This window comes from Cryptomeria japonica, chromosome 1, assembly GCF_030272615.1.
Source record: "Cryptomeria japonica chromosome 1, Sugi_1.0, whole genome shotgun sequence".
Classification (NCBI taxonomy): Eukaryota; Viridiplantae; Streptophyta; class Pinopsida; order Cupressales; family Cupressaceae; genus Cryptomeria; species Cryptomeria japonica.
In genome coordinates, this window is record NC_081405.1 from 414,190,826 (window position 1) to 414,208,094 (window position 17,269).

Sequence of the window (17,269 nt, forward strand, 5' to 3'; positions counted from 1 at the left end):
GGTAATTCTATTACCTAACTCCATTTTGTGAGTTCTACTCAAAAAATTTCCTACATGTTGTGATTGATGTAGGAGCATCTTGGGCATATGGTAATCAACATCGACAAAAAACATATTTAAGTTTGTTTGCTTAAAATTTCGGTCTATTTGACATCTCTTCTTCAACTTTGCAGAAGCATGACTATGACTGTAGAAGGTTAAAGGGAAAGTTTAAAATGTAGAATCTATCATATTTGCTTGTCTAGAATATAAGTCAGCATGGAGGATGTAAGAATAACTAACTTGTTGAGGAATAGCTAAAATCAGGAGGAGTTGCAATAATGCTATTTTACTTTAGCATATTGGCTTCAAACTACTGAAGCTGTGAAGAAATTTATGTTTGACATCTAAAGTCAACTATTATGATTTAAGTTCATGAGCATGTTGGGGCTGTCAAATAATAGATGATGGCTTGTACAAGATTTCCTTAACCAAGTGTTGTAGTAAACTCACATTAGTCTCTATATGGAAGCATAGATAGGGCACGTGAATTGTTTGAACGAATGTTGTTTAAGCTTCTCATATCAATGAACAATGCATCACCATTAAGAATTTTTGTTTTCCTACAGTCGAAGCGCTTTAGTGTGTTTGAACACTCTTTTGGACTTGGATTCCCATCTTCATTCGTGCATAGGCACTCATCGTGACTGAACATTGGCATTCATTAATAACAATGTGGTCTGCAAATAGCTAAATATGCGATCCAAGGGGCTCATAACCAGATTTTAAGAGATTCATAAGGGTACATTTAATTATGTCAAATCATAAGGGATGATGTTCGAATTGCAATTGTCCTGGTGGATATGTATGCAAAATATAGAAGCATAGACAAGTCTGTGATCTATGGTTTCATTGCAACATACATGGATTTGTTTAAAAGGCTTTAGAAACTTTCATGACAGGGGTTATAAACTTCCAACAATGTACAAGTGAAGGCTCGCAAGAGTCAAAATAGGCAGTGAAACACTCATCGATTTGGGGTTTGCAAAAGTTTACAATAGACAAAGTTACAATAAAATGTAAATATAAATAAAGTTTGCAAATGGAAACAAAGATATGGATGAATGAGTTTGTAAAGATTTGGAGTTGGAATTCGTCTTGAAGGCTTAGAGCCATGGGAGCCAATAAAGATTGGCAAGGAAGTTGCTGCAAAGAAGTAGCTAAGATGTGTAGATTTAAGAACTAGGGAAGATATAATTTGTGCCAATAAGGTCGTTGAGAGGCCATGCTTGTATATTTTATGTTCAGAGTTTGATGAGAATATAGTTATGTTTCTTTGTTGCAATCTAATGTTAATCTAGAAGCAAAGAGTCTCTGCATTTATGTTGTGTGTTGTGAGTTTTGAAGTTGAATGCTAGAGGGAGTTGCTTGTGTCTTCCCAACACCATAGTTGTACAAAAAATCCTAGCACAAGCATCTAAGATAGGTTCTCAATGATGATACAACCATAATATTGTCTACGTATGAATCCCACAAACATCCAAAGGGTCTACTTGTGCTCATCTTTGTCTTCTACTAGGTTACTACCTCTGTCTCTAGATACTCCTGATCAACCCACACAAGGTCCTCCTCGTGGAAGACAAAATCCTCAACCTTGGTGATACAATTTAATTGTGGATCAATCTTTTCTAAAGTGATGGGAGATAAGTCAGTTCCCAAGATTTGTTTGTGACATAGGTGCAAGTTGTGATGAATATAAATAAGATATTTAACAATTGCATCGACAACCTATTGAGCTTCTTGAAGTGCATGTGCTCAAACATACTTCAATTTTACTCACACCTTGATGTGTTGCTTAGTTTGCTAAAGGTAAATTGCAGTTCTCTACAACTTTGACAACTTAGCACCAAACCTTTTCCACCATACATCTAAAATAAGAAGAAAAAAACTCAATCTCATTGTTTAACTTTGGATTTCAGTATTAACATAAAAAAGAGATTTTTTTAAAATTTTTAAACGTAAATCACAGTTCTAATAAACTTTTATTTGGCTGCAATGTCATTCAAGTTGCCTTGCATATGTATTGTGCAACTTGGTAGATCCCAATCTGAAAGATTATTTTAGCTCCAAACAGTGGATTAGGACCATTTGCTCTATGATTGTGTAGAGCCCATTTAAAATGTTGTCATTTTCTTTGAAATATGGATGGAATTAGAACACTAGATTCAAAAAATAGGCAATTACATGCAAGGGCTTGTGGAGTTGAAGGTGCCATAGTTGATTGATGATGCTCATGGGATGATATTTATTCTTAACATAAATGAATCTAGTGGCCTCCTTGGCCATATCGATGCCCTCTTATATATAGCCCATTGCAGGCTTCTCCCCATTAACAACTCAAAGGAAAACAAGTAAAGGCTTTGTGAAATTATTATTAAGCATTAACATAAGTGTGAACAAAAATAAACAAACGGAATGGAATTATGAACAAAAATAGAATTGAAATATGGAATATGGGTTTATCTCTACAATCTCATTTGTTGGAAGTTAGAAGTTGTGCTTATTGAAAACCCAATCAACCACATCAATCTTTTCATTTGTCTTAGCATGTGATGATATAAACTACTCCTTGCTAACAAACACGCATCTTAGAGCAATCATTGTTTGAAGCAAAGATTGTAACTTGATAAAGTTTGTTGCAAAGTAGATTATTCCTGGACAAGCCAACTCCTTGTCCATGTATTTCCTCGTTAGGTTGAGGACTTAAGTGTTTTTATATATGTATTTACAAATGTTCTTATCATGCTTCATGCATGCTTTGATCCACATGACTTTGCTAAGAGCCTCCAATATGAGGGCAAGGCAATGAGTAGCAAAATGAGTTAAGAATAAGGATGGGTGGTTGTCCTAATCTAAGTATTTGCACAATATAATTCTTACCCACCTCAACCAAAGCTCCCTCCAAAACATTAGGAAATAATACACCATTTTTTATGTTTCTTGAAGCATCAATGGATTTCAAGAAAATTGTGCTACTTGAGGAAAGAATAAAAAAAATGAAATGATAATGTTTAATTAGTAAAGTTGGAATTGGAAATCTTAATCACTAAATCATTGGATTTTAGGAAGTACAAGCACTTGAGAAAGCAACAAGGAAATTTAACAATTTTCTTTTCCTCCTCTTTGTCCAACCATTAATTGTGCCCTTCACTGAAAGACACCAAAAATTTTTACACAAATTATTAGAAAGACACCAAAAATTATGTGGTAAGACAAATAACACAGGAATACAAGATTTCTCGTGGAAAACCCTTTCGGGTAAAAAACCACGGCATTAAAACTTCTTAATAATCTTGAACAGATGGGCACCAACCCAGATTACAGAGAGAACACGATTAGAGAGAGCACCAATTGAGTACAACAGAGGCACCAACCTCATAGCAAAAGAGAGCACCAACTCAAAGCAACATAATTCTGAAGCAAAATACAGTACCATCAATCTCAGTAATATATCCAGTAACATCCAACTCTTCAGATAGATTCCTTATAGCTCTTTGCTTTTTTTCTACACTCAACTCCAAAATACATGCTCACTCAAAACATAGCTTCAACAAATACGGTCCACTTCAAGACAGTCTCCACTTAATTCTTTTCAAATCAAGCTTCAATTCTAGGCTGAAGAACATATTTTGTAAACAAATCAATCCATGTCTGAAGAAACATTCATAGCTTTGTCAAAGTCATAGCTTCGTCTTTTCTCTTCAAACTGTGGCACAAAAAAGTACCAAAAGTGCTGCTCCTAATCCACAACCCTCACACATGAAAAATATTATATGGTCAAAAAATTCTCAAAATTTTCGCCATTCTTCTAATTCATCCTCAACACCCAATCAAAAAGATAAACCACAACTCCACTAACTAAAGTCCAGTCAGCTCTAGATGATAAAGATAGATAACGATTTAAAAAAAAAACAACTCAAATAAATTCAAAATCCCCTTATTAAAAACACACTCCATAATTCCAATATGGCAACCAAAAATTTGACTCCACTTCACGCACACACCATGCCCGATTTTTACTAAGAACACCACGACCAATACACATCACCTAGAAATCATTCATCGCCTTTCTTAAATGCCTATAACTGCCATTATATTCAAAAAGGATTCAGAAAAAGGAAATTTCAAACCACGCCTACTTAAGAAACGTATTTCATCAAATCGCAGGCCTTTAAATCAGACATAGGTCCAACACAAGATTTCCACGCCATAAAAAAAAGCGCATCCCACCTATCCATAAATTTTCCTGTGATAACCTCTAGCTATAAATTCTTCCATATGGAGTATTATCGGCAAAATAATATATCGTAACATTTAAGCAGCACGACTTTGAGAGGAAAAATATTATTGGCAGCTGGAGTTTTTCGATTTAAAAATATTGACCACAATATTGTATCCTACGCACAACCAATACAAGGTTTTTAACACACTCCACTATTTCCACGATTTAAAACAAATCAACTCCACAAGATACGGCAGCATATGCTTTAAATAAAAACAGACCACTGCCTAAAAAGAGTCCAAAAAAAAATATGACTTCAGAGGAAAATAATGCATAACAACGTCACAATGAATTTACTCAGAAATGTTTTAACTGAAGACCCCATACATGAAGGCAAATATAGGATTCCTCTGACCCAACCAAGAATACGTGGTCTCCAAGACATGAAGTGGGCCCCAAAGAAAATTCAACCTATGACATCACAAATTAGCTGACTTGGCACAAGAAGAGGATGTGGCAAAATTTTCTGATTCAACTGCTGACAAAAACAAGAAGACACACATACAGCTCCAGCAAGTAGGCAACTAAATAGCTGAGACAAACTTAGCACATATAATTCAGCCTTAGACATCAATGACAAACTAAGTTACCGGTTCCGGTTCGGATTCACGAATTCGGCAAAAAAAACTGTTTTGGGTATGGGTACGGGTTCGTCCGTACATATATATATATTTTTTAATTATATATATATATATATATATATATATATGTGTGTGTGTGTGTGTGTGTGTGTGTGTGTGTGTGTGTGTTCAAACTTCAAACATCAAAATTATATATGTTCACAGTTCAAACATACAATGTAACTTTCCCATACAATGATACATAAATGATAACAAATAAATCATAAACCATAAATCCATAATTGCCAATGCCAATAAATATTCTGATATTGATATATCGTAAATCATAAATGTAATATCATATTCATAATTTGCAAAAAAGATAATATTCAAGTTTCAAGTTTCAAAATGTGAAAATGTCATGACACAATAAAGTATAAAGTTAAACATTCAAATTACAAGCCATCTATGGGATTTAAATTCCATATTCATCTTCATCTGAAGCATCCAACCCAAGCCCAAGGTCATCAAGTGGTTCAAATTCAGCATCAATTGAACCAATATCAAATGGAATGCCACTCCCACTAGCTAGGTCTCTCTCAAATTCCATAACTGTCTCGTCTATAGAGACTTGGCAAAGTTGTGCAACTGTAGCATCTAAATCAGCACACTTAGGGGCTAGATCCCAATTCCTTGTTACACCCTCACTATATCCAGGGTCCTTATGTGACAACAAACGAAGGTTGGAGTGTACGTAGACCAAATCCTCAGCTTTCTTTGCACCCAAACAATTACGTTTGACTGAGTGGATGAAGGAGTATGTACTCCAATTCTGCTCAGCTGAAGAAGAAATTGCAACCTGTTAAAAGTTAAAACATAATTAGAAATTTATAAATTAAAATTATAAAATAAAAATATGATAGCATCAAATGGAATTGGAAAACTATAAAAATAAAAAATAAAAAGATACATACTTGTGAGTTAAGTTTAATTGCAAGAGGCTGCAAGTAAACGGAGCCTTGACCATGGACATACCACCACTCATCAGCATCCATCCCATATCTAGCATTAAGAGCTACAACATCATGATTTTTTGCAGATACAAATTGGCCAAACTCCCTCATGACAATATTTCTTGTCTCTTCATCTTGATATATTTTTTTAAAGGCAGCCCTATAGCCAGAAGCAACCTCTGCATCTCTATATGGTGGCACCCTCCTTGGTGTTGCAAGCATATCTGCACTATAAAATTTTGGCGTCAAAGCAAATGCTAAGAGATGTAAGGGGGTGGTCATCTTGTTCCAACGGTCAACAACAATTTTTTGCACAACTTTGAAAAATGTTTCCTTTGGGTCATTTTCTTCTCTATTTATTACTTCTTTTATTTTTTCCCCCATGCAATCCATGCCATCATAAATCTCACCCAAACATGGGCGATCAGTATCAGCATACTTGATCATGCTCATGATGGGCTCAGTGAAATTCAAAACATATTCCACATCATCCCACCATTTCTCACTAAGGATCAATGCTCTTACTTTTAGAGCTCTTTCTGTGTGGGACTGTTTCCATACACTCCACAAGCTGTTGATGACCATAGAATTCAAGGCGTCTCGCACCTTCAGAAGTCGTCTTAAGATGAGCATGTGAGATGCAAATCGTGTTTCAGCAACCTAACATGACATAACAAAATACACAACATATATCAAATGTAAGTCTATAAAAAATACAAATTTAAAACTAAAAAATAAAAAAATAAAATTTAAAATTAGTAATTATAGATTACCTTCAACAACTTCAACTTGGAGAAGGTTCTGAAAATGGCTTGTGACATATGATGATTAGTCACAAACATTTGAATCTCCTCGCCCTCCGCATACAGTTTTTTCACCCAATCAATTTGTGTGCCAAGCTTTTGCATGATTAAATTGAGTGAGTGTACTGCGCATGGTGTCCAAAAGATGTGACCATATGTAGCCTCCACTATAGTCCCTGCTACCCTACAATTTTTAGCATTGTCAGTTACAACTTGGACAACATTTTGAGGCCCCACCATGTCAATGCATTCTATCAAGATATTGGCAATGAAACTTGCATCTTTCACTTGCCCCTCACAATCCACTGCTTTCAAAAACATTGCCCCTTTAGGACACACTGCTATAACATTGATCAATGGCCTATTTTTACAATCTTTCCATCCAAAAGCAATGGTCACACCTGTTTCTTGCCATGTATCTTTGATGACCTTCAACTGTGACTCTACGGATGCTTTCTCCTTTGCCAATAAGGTGGTTCTCACCTTTTCATACCCTGGACAAACATAATCAGAAGGTGTATTGCAAAGAGTATGCACCATGTTCCGAAAGTAAGGTGATCTAACAAGGTTGAAAGGAAGCCCATTGCCATAAAGGCAACGTCCAATTTTGGAATCTGCAATCTCTCTCAGTTCATTTTTGAAGGCAAAATCCAATGGGCCTCTTTTCCGTGAAGCCACAACATTTTGATTCTCTACTGCATCAACTGGTGGGTTTTGCATGAAAGGATGTGAACTAACTGGTTCTGTGGAGCCAATGCTACTAGAAGGCCTCTGAGACATTTTGCTTGGATGGACAAGAGGATGATCAGTCTTTGCTTTGCTACTTCTCCTATCAGCTTCCTCTTATTCTCTAATATATCCCAAAACTAGAGCTTTTGACAGCCCCTTGCCATTTGATCCCTTACAAAATTTTATTACACGCCCAGGGATGAAACAAAGGTGACCTTTCACTCGAAAGTATGAGCTGGTATACTTAGTGCCACAATGGTTGCACTGCCAAACAAAACCCCCACCACCAGACACTGGCTTGATTTGTTGCATAATGCCAAAGTGGTGAATCTTGATCAATTTTAAAGGGGGTATTTTCAGTTTGGACATTTGCAACTGAACTAGACCTTGCACTTGCACTTCCAGTTCCAGCCATTATGTATGATTATATGAATAATGCGCCTAAAATGAAAAGAGAAAGCACAACATTATTGAAAAAAATTATTAAAATTTTGGCATTATAACCACATACTATGCATACAAAGTGTAAAAAAATATACAAGACTTCTTTAAAAAAAAATTAAAAAACTTAAAAAAACTTTAAAAAAAATAAAAAATTTGAAAAAAACTTGGAAAAATTCTTGAAAACTTGAAAAAAATTCAGATTCACTTACCTTTAATGGCTAAATCTTCCTTCTCCAGTGATTCCTATGCCTTTGATGCATGTCTCACACCTTCGTAGTCGTCACCTTCGAAGAAAAATACAAAAACTAAGAAACCTGATTGTAGAGAAAAAATCTTCAAAAATGCAAGTAGAACGGGTTGAATGCATGTTTTGATGCATGAAATGCATCATAAAGGGGCGGATTAGGGTTTAGATGTTAAAATAAGATTAAAATTTTTGTTTTTTAATTGTTTTCTAACCCGTGGGCCCCGTTTTTGGGAACCCACAGGCTTGGGTTCACCCGGGTCCTCCTGGGTTCGACCTGGGTCCCACCCAGGTTCTGCCCAGGCAGCAGGGAACCCAGCCACCTGGGCTGGACCCGGGTGGGACCTAGGTCGAACCAGGCTCGGACCAAGACTGGGCACGGACTAGGACCAGGACCCAGCCATTTTTGGCAAGAACCGGTAACTCAGATGACAAACAATCCAACAAACTTCCCCCTTTGTCATTGATGGCAATACTTTCTCCAGTTGTAGCCCCTTGACACCATAACTTCTCTCCCTGAGATCCTGCTCCCCCTTTGACATCAATGGTTGAGATCAATCCTGAGTAATATAATCCTTCAATGGAGTGAAACCGCTCCTAACTGCTGTCTTAACCTTTCAAAAGTATCTCTGGGCAAGGGCTTAGTAAAACCGTTTGTAAGCTGATCCTTAGTAGAAACATATTCAAGCTTTACTTGTTGATCACTAACTTGTTCACGCAAGAAATGATACTTGATCAGAATATGCTTAGTTCTAGAGTGCAAGACAGGATTCTTAGATATGTTAATAGCACTCGTGTTATCACACAAAATAGAAATGGGATGACTGAAATCTACCTTGAAGTCTTTCAAAGTCTGCTTCATCTAAAGAACCTGTGTACAACAGGACACTGCTGCTATATATTCCGCTTCAGCAGTGGAAAGTGAAACAAAGGCTTGCTTTTTACTGTACCATGAAACCAAACACTTCCCAAGGAAGAAAGCACCTCCACTTGTCATCAATAGAGCCACTCCAATCTGCATTTGTATAAGTTGTAAGTGAGATATCATTTCCATTAGGATACCAAAGGCCATACTCCATAGTACCTTTGAGGTACTTAAAAATCATTTTGATTGCATGAACATGTCTCCTTAGGGGCAGCCTGAAATCCTGCAACATATCCTATAGCTTGTATTATATCAAGTCTAGTAGTTGTAACATACAACAAACTACCTATCATAGACCTACAAAGAATTTGATGAGCATTTGATGATTCATCATCCTTACTGAGTTTACAACCAGTCACCATAAGAGTGCTAACAGGAGTACAATCTTCCATTTTGAACCTCTTCAACATCTCTCTAATATATTTAGTTTAGGAAATAAATATACCTTCCTTAGATTGATGAATTTGCAGCCCAAGGAAAAATGATAGCTCTCCCAACATTGACACTATCTTCATATTAATTGCAAAAACTTTACGCATATGCACACAATCACTCCCCAAAATTAAATCATCAACATATACAACCACAATCAGCATATGTTTACCTTCCTCTTTGATATACAGGTTGTCTGCGATGCCTCTTCTAAACCCCTGCTGCAGCAAATAGCTATTCAGTTTGTCATACCAAGCCCAGGGTGCTTCTTTGAGGCCATAAAGTGCCTTTTTCAACTTTCACGCATAATCTTGATTCTCAGACAAAATAAACCATTAGTCTGTTCTACATATACCTCTTCATTTAAATCACCATTCAAAAAGACAGATTTAATATCCATTTGAAAAACTTTAAAACCTTTAAAAGAGGCAAAAGCTAAGAACATTCTAATTGCCTTTAATCTAGCAACTAGTGCAAAGGTTTCATCAAAATCTATACCTTCAATCTGAGCATAACGCTTACACACTAACCTTGCCCTGTTTCTCATAACTTGGCCATCCTCATTCAACTTGTTCCTGAACACCCACTTAGTGCCAATCATGTTCTTGTTTATAGGCCTTGGGACAAGTTCCTATGTTTCGTTGTTTTGGATTTGATCTAATTCTTCTTTCATGGCTACAACCCGAGATTTATCTTCTGTTGCCTCTTCAAAAGTATTTGGTTCAATCATGGACAACAGTGAAATATCATCATCTTCATAGTAATTAACATTCCTTCTTGATGCTCTAGGTCTATCCTCTTACATAATCTGATGGATAGGATGATTCTTTTCAACAAATCTAGATGTAGTCTTGAGAGAGGTTCTAATAGATATTTTATTTCTATCATGGGAAGTTGTTTGAACTGCTGATGTATCTGTTGTATCAACATGATTATCTATTGTCCCAGCCTCTAAATGTGCATCCACTCCTTCATTTTGATTGTTATTAGGGGTGTTTACAACATTGTTGCTTGCTGTCCCAACTTGTGGATTGGTAGAAATTTGCTGACCAACATTTTCAGCTTCATCACCCTAAGGCTATCATCACAACTTTGCAATTTTTCAGAAGAATTATCAATCTCATGAACTTTCCCATTAGTGCTTTCAACTATCTTATGCAACTTCTTATTAAGACATTTATAGGCTTTACTTTTTGAGGAATATCTTAGAAAAATACCCTCATCTGACCGAGGATCAAATTTGCCTAAATTATCCTCATCTCTCCTAATATAACAAGGGCTGCCAAAGATCTTAAAATGCTTAACAGTTGTTGCCTTACCATTCCATAATTCATACGATGACTTGTTGTGCTTTACCCATACCAAACTTTCGTTTTGACTATAGACAGCTATATGAACTGCTTCTTTCCAAAAGAAATCACTTACCTTAGATTCATAAATCATGCTTCTAGCCATGTGCCGAACTGACTTGTTTTTCCTCTCAACCACCCCATTCTGTTGAGGTGTCCTAGCAGCTGAAAATTGTCTCTTAATACCATATTTCTCACAAAAACTCACAATTTCATTAGAGGTAAACTCACCTCCATTGTCTAATCATAGGCATTTGATTCTCAATCCCTTCTCATTTTCAACCAAAGCTTTGAAAGCTTTGAACTTCTCCAAGGCTTCTGATTTTTCCTTCAAAAAGGCCACCCAAGTCATACGTGAGTTGTCATCAATTAATAACATAAAGTATCTCTCACCTTGCATGCTTGCAGTCCTTGTTGGTCTGCACAAATCAATATGAACCAGCTCTAGAGGCATTGTGCTTGATTACTCCTTTGTTTTAAAAATCCTACGAGTTTGTTTACCCATTTGACAATCTTTGCACACTGTGTCGGATGGTTTAGTGAGTTTTGGCAAGTCTCTCACCACCTCCTTCTTGCTGATTTGAACAAGATTATCAAAATTTATTTGACCAAGCCTCTTGTGCCACAACCGAGATTCATCCAGTAGACTCAAACAACAAGTTTCACTTTTAGCTTCTTCAAGAATGTATAAGTTATTTGCTACCCTACTGGCTTCAACAATATGAACACCATTTTTACTAATCTTGCAATAGTCAGAACTGAAAGTTAAACTATGACCTTGGTCACACAATTGACTGACACTAAGCAAATTAATATTTCGGGCCTTGCTCTCATTATCTTTCTTTGAGAAATCTGCTCTATCAAAGTTACAAAATCTTGCACTATGCCCAATGTTTACATTTATAGCAAACATATCATAATCTCTCAAAGGAGCAAAAGAGTTCTTGTTTGCAAAACTGAAATTATTTCCAAAAGACACCCTACAATTTGTTGCCTTGTGTCCAAAATAGTTACAAGCAAAACAGTAACTATGAAAGAATGAATAAAGAGTGCTTGTCTAGCATTGAAAGGTTTCTTGAAAACATTATTTCTGGTTTTTTAAGATGAAATCCTTGAGCTCTCACCATTAGAAGTCCATTGTTCCACCTTCGAGCTTTGATCTTCTTCAAGCCCAACTCCACCCTTGTCTGAGGACTGTTTTTGTGAAGCTAACAAATTGTCCAATGAAAGTGAACCTTTTTTATTTATCTCTTCTTGGTTCAGTAGTGTAGATGATTTCTCTATCTTCCTAAGAGAAGCAATCTCAGCTTCAAGATTCTAACAGCTTTCAATCTTAACCTTGATCTGATTTCTCAATTCCTCTTCAAGTTTCTTAGCCTCAACAATCTGAAATTTCAGATCATTTATTGGTTCTCTGAATCTTCAAGAGCTTGTGATTTCGCTGATTTTTCTTCACTTTCTCCTTTGAGCTGCACCTTCAAACTCAAAATTTTCTTCTTAAGACATTTGATCTCATTGAGAGCACTTATCAATTCTTGCTCCAAACCCACTTCACCATCTTCTTCTCCTAGATCACTTTCATCATCCTGATTTTCTGTGTGAATTTCTTCTGTAGCCATGAACAAGATCTCTTCACTCAAAGATTCATCATCACCTCCGTTAGATGAATCACTCTCCTCTTTTGAATAAAGACTCTTTTTAGTTTTCCAAGTCTTCTTGTCTTTACCTTTATACTTCTTTTTGTTAAATTTTAGCTTCTTTTCACTACTACTGTCATCACCATCCTCATATGGACATTTGGCTGCAAAATGTCCAGATTTGCCACAATTAAAGCATCCGAGAGACGTCTTCTTCTTGTTTTTGCTAAAGTCCTTTGATTTTCTAGTGAACAACGCTTCTTCTGAGTCTAAATCATTATCTAAATCACTACTAGAAGCTTGTTCCTTCTATTTGCCTTTCTTTGAAGCTTTGAATGTAGTCTCCCTTTTTGAAGATTCAATGTTTGTCCTCATCTCATATGCAGTAAATATACCGTGAAGCTTGTCAATGGTCATCTGATCAAGATCAAACCTTAAAGGAAATGACCTTAAAATTTTTTGTATAACAACTTTATCATCAACCGTTTCTCCTAAGCCTTTGAGAGAGTTAACCACTTCATCAACCCTTAAAAAATATGCTGCAACATTTTCTTCCTCCATTTTCAGACTCTCAAATTGCATTTGATGAGTTTGAAGCTTGGCCTTTTTCACTTTCATCTCCTTTGTAGGAATTTTTAAGTTTGTCCCACATAGCTTGAGCACTGTCATAGTGCATAATTTTCACAAATTCTAATTCTGACAATCTAGACAAAATAACATTCATAGCCCTAGCATTGCATTCAAATGCTCTCTTTTCATCAACAGCAGATGGAGGATTCTAAGGAGGTGTATAGCCTAATATAACACTATTCCAAACATCAAATCCAAGAGACATCAAATAGGCTCTCATTTTGACACACACGAAGGCCTAATTAGAACCATCAAATAGAGGAGCCCTATTCATTGCTAGTCCTTCTATAGCATTCATTTTGCAACCAAACAAAAACAAGCTTCAATCTTTTAAGCCTTTGCAGAAAGTACTGGCTCTGATACCAATTGAAAGACACACAAGAAACATTGAGAGCGGGGAGGGGGGGTGAATCAGTGTTTCAAATTTCTACACAAATTATTAGAAAGACACCAAAAATTATGCAGCAAGACAAATAACACAAGAATACAAGATTTCTTGTGGAAAACCCTTTTGGGTAAAAAACCACGGCATAAAGACTTCTTAATAATCTTGAACAAATGGGCACCAACCCATACTACAAAGAGAACACAACTACAGAGAGCACCGACTTTCCTCTCAACACCGAGTACAATAAAGGCACCAATCTCACAACAAAAGAGAGCACCAACTCCACTAACTAATTCCAGTCAGCTCTAGATGATAAAGATAGATAACAATTTTTTTTTTTAAAATGACTCAAATAAATTCAAAATCTCCTTATTAAAAACGTTCTCCATAATTCCAAGATGGCAACCAAAAATTTGACTCCACTTCACGCACATACCATGCTCAATTTTTACTAAGAACACCACCACCGATACACTTCACGCAGAAATCATTCATCGCCTTTCTTAAATGCTTGTAACTGCCATCATATTAAAAAAGGATTCAAATTTTTTTTGTTTCAAACCACGCCTCCTTACGAAACGCATTTCATTAAATCGCAGGCCTTTAAATCAGACATAGATCCAACCCAAAATTTCCACGCCATAAAAAAAAGTGCATTCCACCTATCCAGCCAAGCAAAACAAAAGTTTTTGGGCCCCACGTATCCATAAATTTTCCTGCGATAATCTCCAGTAATAAATTCTTCCATACGAATTATTATTGGCAAAATAATATACTGTAACATTTAAGAAGCATGACTCAGAGGAAAAATATTATCGGCAGCTGGAGTTTGAAAATTATCATTGGGAGCTAGAATTTTTTGATTTAAAAATATTCACCACCATATTGTATCCTATGCACATCCAATACAAGGTTTTTAACGCACTCCACTATTTCCACGATTTAAAACAAATTGACTCCACAAGATACGGCAGCATAATATTTTGGAAAAAAAAACGGACCACTGCCTAAAAAGAGTCCAAAAAAAAAATATTCAACTTCAGAGGAAAATAACGCACAACAGCACCACAAGGAATTTGCTCAGAAACATTTTAACTGAAGACCCCATACATTAAGGCAAATATAGGATACCTCTGACCCAGCCAAGAATACTTGGTCTGACCAAGACATGAAGTGGGCACCAAAGAAATTCAACTTATGATGTGGCAAATTTGCTGGCTTGGCACAATAATAGGATGTGGCAAAAATTTCTGATTCAGCTGCTGACAAAAACAAGCAGACACACATACAGCTCCAACAAGTAGGCAACTAGATAGCTGAAACAAGCTAGCACACATAATTCAGCCTTAGACATCAATGACAAATAATCCAACATTCACATTGGCCGCCTTTTGAGTCAAAATGAAGTCCTCATCTCCTCATCATTATGGGTTTTAAATCTTGAATCACAAATATTAATGACATCTACCATATTTTGCCTATTGGAATATCTAAAAGAAATAAATTAAACAAAATAAATGCTATAAAATGTAAGTTTAAATTCGGCAAACCTCTAAATTTAAAATTTAAGAGAAAGAAATCAAACAATATATTTTAAAGCAGAAATAATTCCTTTGTTGTGTGAAACAAAATGGTACAATAAAACAAAAAGTCTCCAATTGCTTTTCTTGTTGCATCGTGCTTACCTTTGATCCGATTCATGCTCTCAAGTGATGGTTGGGAACTTAGATTAGCGCGTGGTACAATATAAGAATCTAATTTAGATATGCGAACTTTATTTCAAACACTAGCACTACCATTGCCACAAAATGCAAAAATCTAGTAATTAGAGGAATCAAAGAAGAGGAGTCCCCATGGATGGCTCCCATCTCTTCTCATTTCCTTTTCTGAGTTCCTTCTGTTGCCCAAAGGTCTCAAATTGGTTTTGTACATTATGCACAACTTCAAGAGGTGCTTTAACATCTTGGCATGGTAATTATGCGAGGTGATATTTCAAAATTCTGATGCCCCCCAAGAATTTATGTTTTGCAATGTGCATCTTTGATTTACAGAATGGTATGTTTTCAGCAAGGGTCCTCGAAAAATCTATATATATAAAGTACATTGCAATATCAAATAAATGGAAAACGAATTAACAATAGGGTTTCTAGTTAAATTAAGTTCAAAAATTAGAAAAAAGATAAAACTACTTAGGGTTTGTAGCTAGAAAATTAAAAAATTACAAACAGCTAAGGTTTATTCATTAATAAAGCTTCTTAATAACTAGGGTTTGTACTTTGTTCCATGAATCTAAAATGAAAAAATAATGTAGAGGACAAATGAAATATTTAAAAAACAAAAACAAAAAAATATTGAAAATACAAAAATACCTCTTCTAATTTGTTTCAAATCAGTAATGACTTGCTCCAAATCAATAGTGGGCTCTTCCAAATGCATTGTAGGCTCCTTTAGATGCACCAAAGGCTGTTACAAACGTGCCCAAATGTTATTTGATCAAAATCTGTTGCTCAACTTGTGTGCTGGTTTTTTCTGCTGTGGCATGTGATTACTGGCTTCAATACTCTCTTTTTTCTTCTACTTGTGCTTTGAAATGAAATGAGTGTGCTTTTAAAGTCTTAGAGGTGAAATCATATCAATAGATTTTAAGTTAGTTTTATTTTATTTTATGTGCAGTTACATTTAGTTTTATTTTATTTTATGTGCAGTTACATGTTTCATTGCGAAAGTACAATGTTTAGATTGTTAATGTTTACCTGCATTGAAGTACTCATAATTCTTTGGTTTCACTCTCTTATATGGATGACTTTTATTGGTCTGTAATGACTGTTGCGAGTAACCGTAAGCCATCCTTGTATGGCATATCTGTTTATGAGGACTAATGGATAAATCTGACTTCTATTTGGTCTTTTGACAGCTATGACCTTTCATGCTATAAATTGTGAAAGTTTCTTATATTTCTCTTTATGATTGCATGTGACAGAGGGTAAACTACACGCGGTTGGAATTTCTTAGCTTTGCATTTGCCCCTCTCCATTATGGTACTTAACAGGCATTATGTATTTTTATTCAATTGTCTTGATGCCTTCTCATTGGCAGATTTGTCACATCTATTTTTCAAATCATTAATTTTAACAGAAGACGAACAGGGTATTAGGTTCACCATTGTCAGAATTACTTTTCAACTTCTAATCTTAAAGGAAAACAACATATGGAGAAATATGTGCACCAGAGGTTCCATCTTAGCATTTAGCAAAAATAAAATCTTGTTAGTAGGTTATAGGTAAATGGTCAATAATTTTAATTGAGAACAGCATGTGCCAAACTATAACTTTGATTCCCTTTTGACATTTATCTGGATGAAACTAGATATTCGGTCGTTGCCAAATATTCCATGTGTGTTTAAATGAGCAGCATAGATTCTTGTTTATTATTATTATTCTAAATAGAAAAACACACAAGATATGATGTTTCGAATGGTTTTTACTTACCCTTAATATCATAGTTAACAAGAAACTGTTTCCTCTTTTGGATGCATGTCCCGATCTTTGAGATGTGTTTGAGGGACATCTCTAGACATTAGGAGATGTCAACATATGTCTCCGTAAATCTCCTAAAAATGTGACTTTAAAGTTTGGAAAGTTCCCATATATTTTTGTTTTAACTTCTATAAATTACTTGAGTTTTCTGCTATATGGCTAGCAATTGGTTGAAGAGACTTAAAAGAATAAAGAAAGGTACCAAGACATGTATTTTGCTGATTCATAGATGAAAATTGGCACGTACTCTTATGGAGG

The 17,269-nt window shown here is 35.6% G+C and overlaps 1 protein-coding gene across 2 annotated transcripts in view; it reads left to right on the forward strand.

Moving 5' to 3' along the window:
• The window catches only part of LOC131065435 (mannose-P-dolichol utilization defect 1 protein homolog 2), a 96,419-nt gene extending 79,557 nt beyond the window's left edge, over positions 1-16,862 (forward strand). For both annotated transcript variants that reach the window (XR_009111408.2, XM_057999945.2), the window contains one exon: positions 16,456-16,862. The gene's annotated coding sequence lies outside the window, so the exon portion shown is untranslated. The remainder of the gene's footprint in view (positions 1-16,455) is intronic.
• The last annotated feature ends 407 nt before the right edge of the window (positions 16,863-17,269 follow it).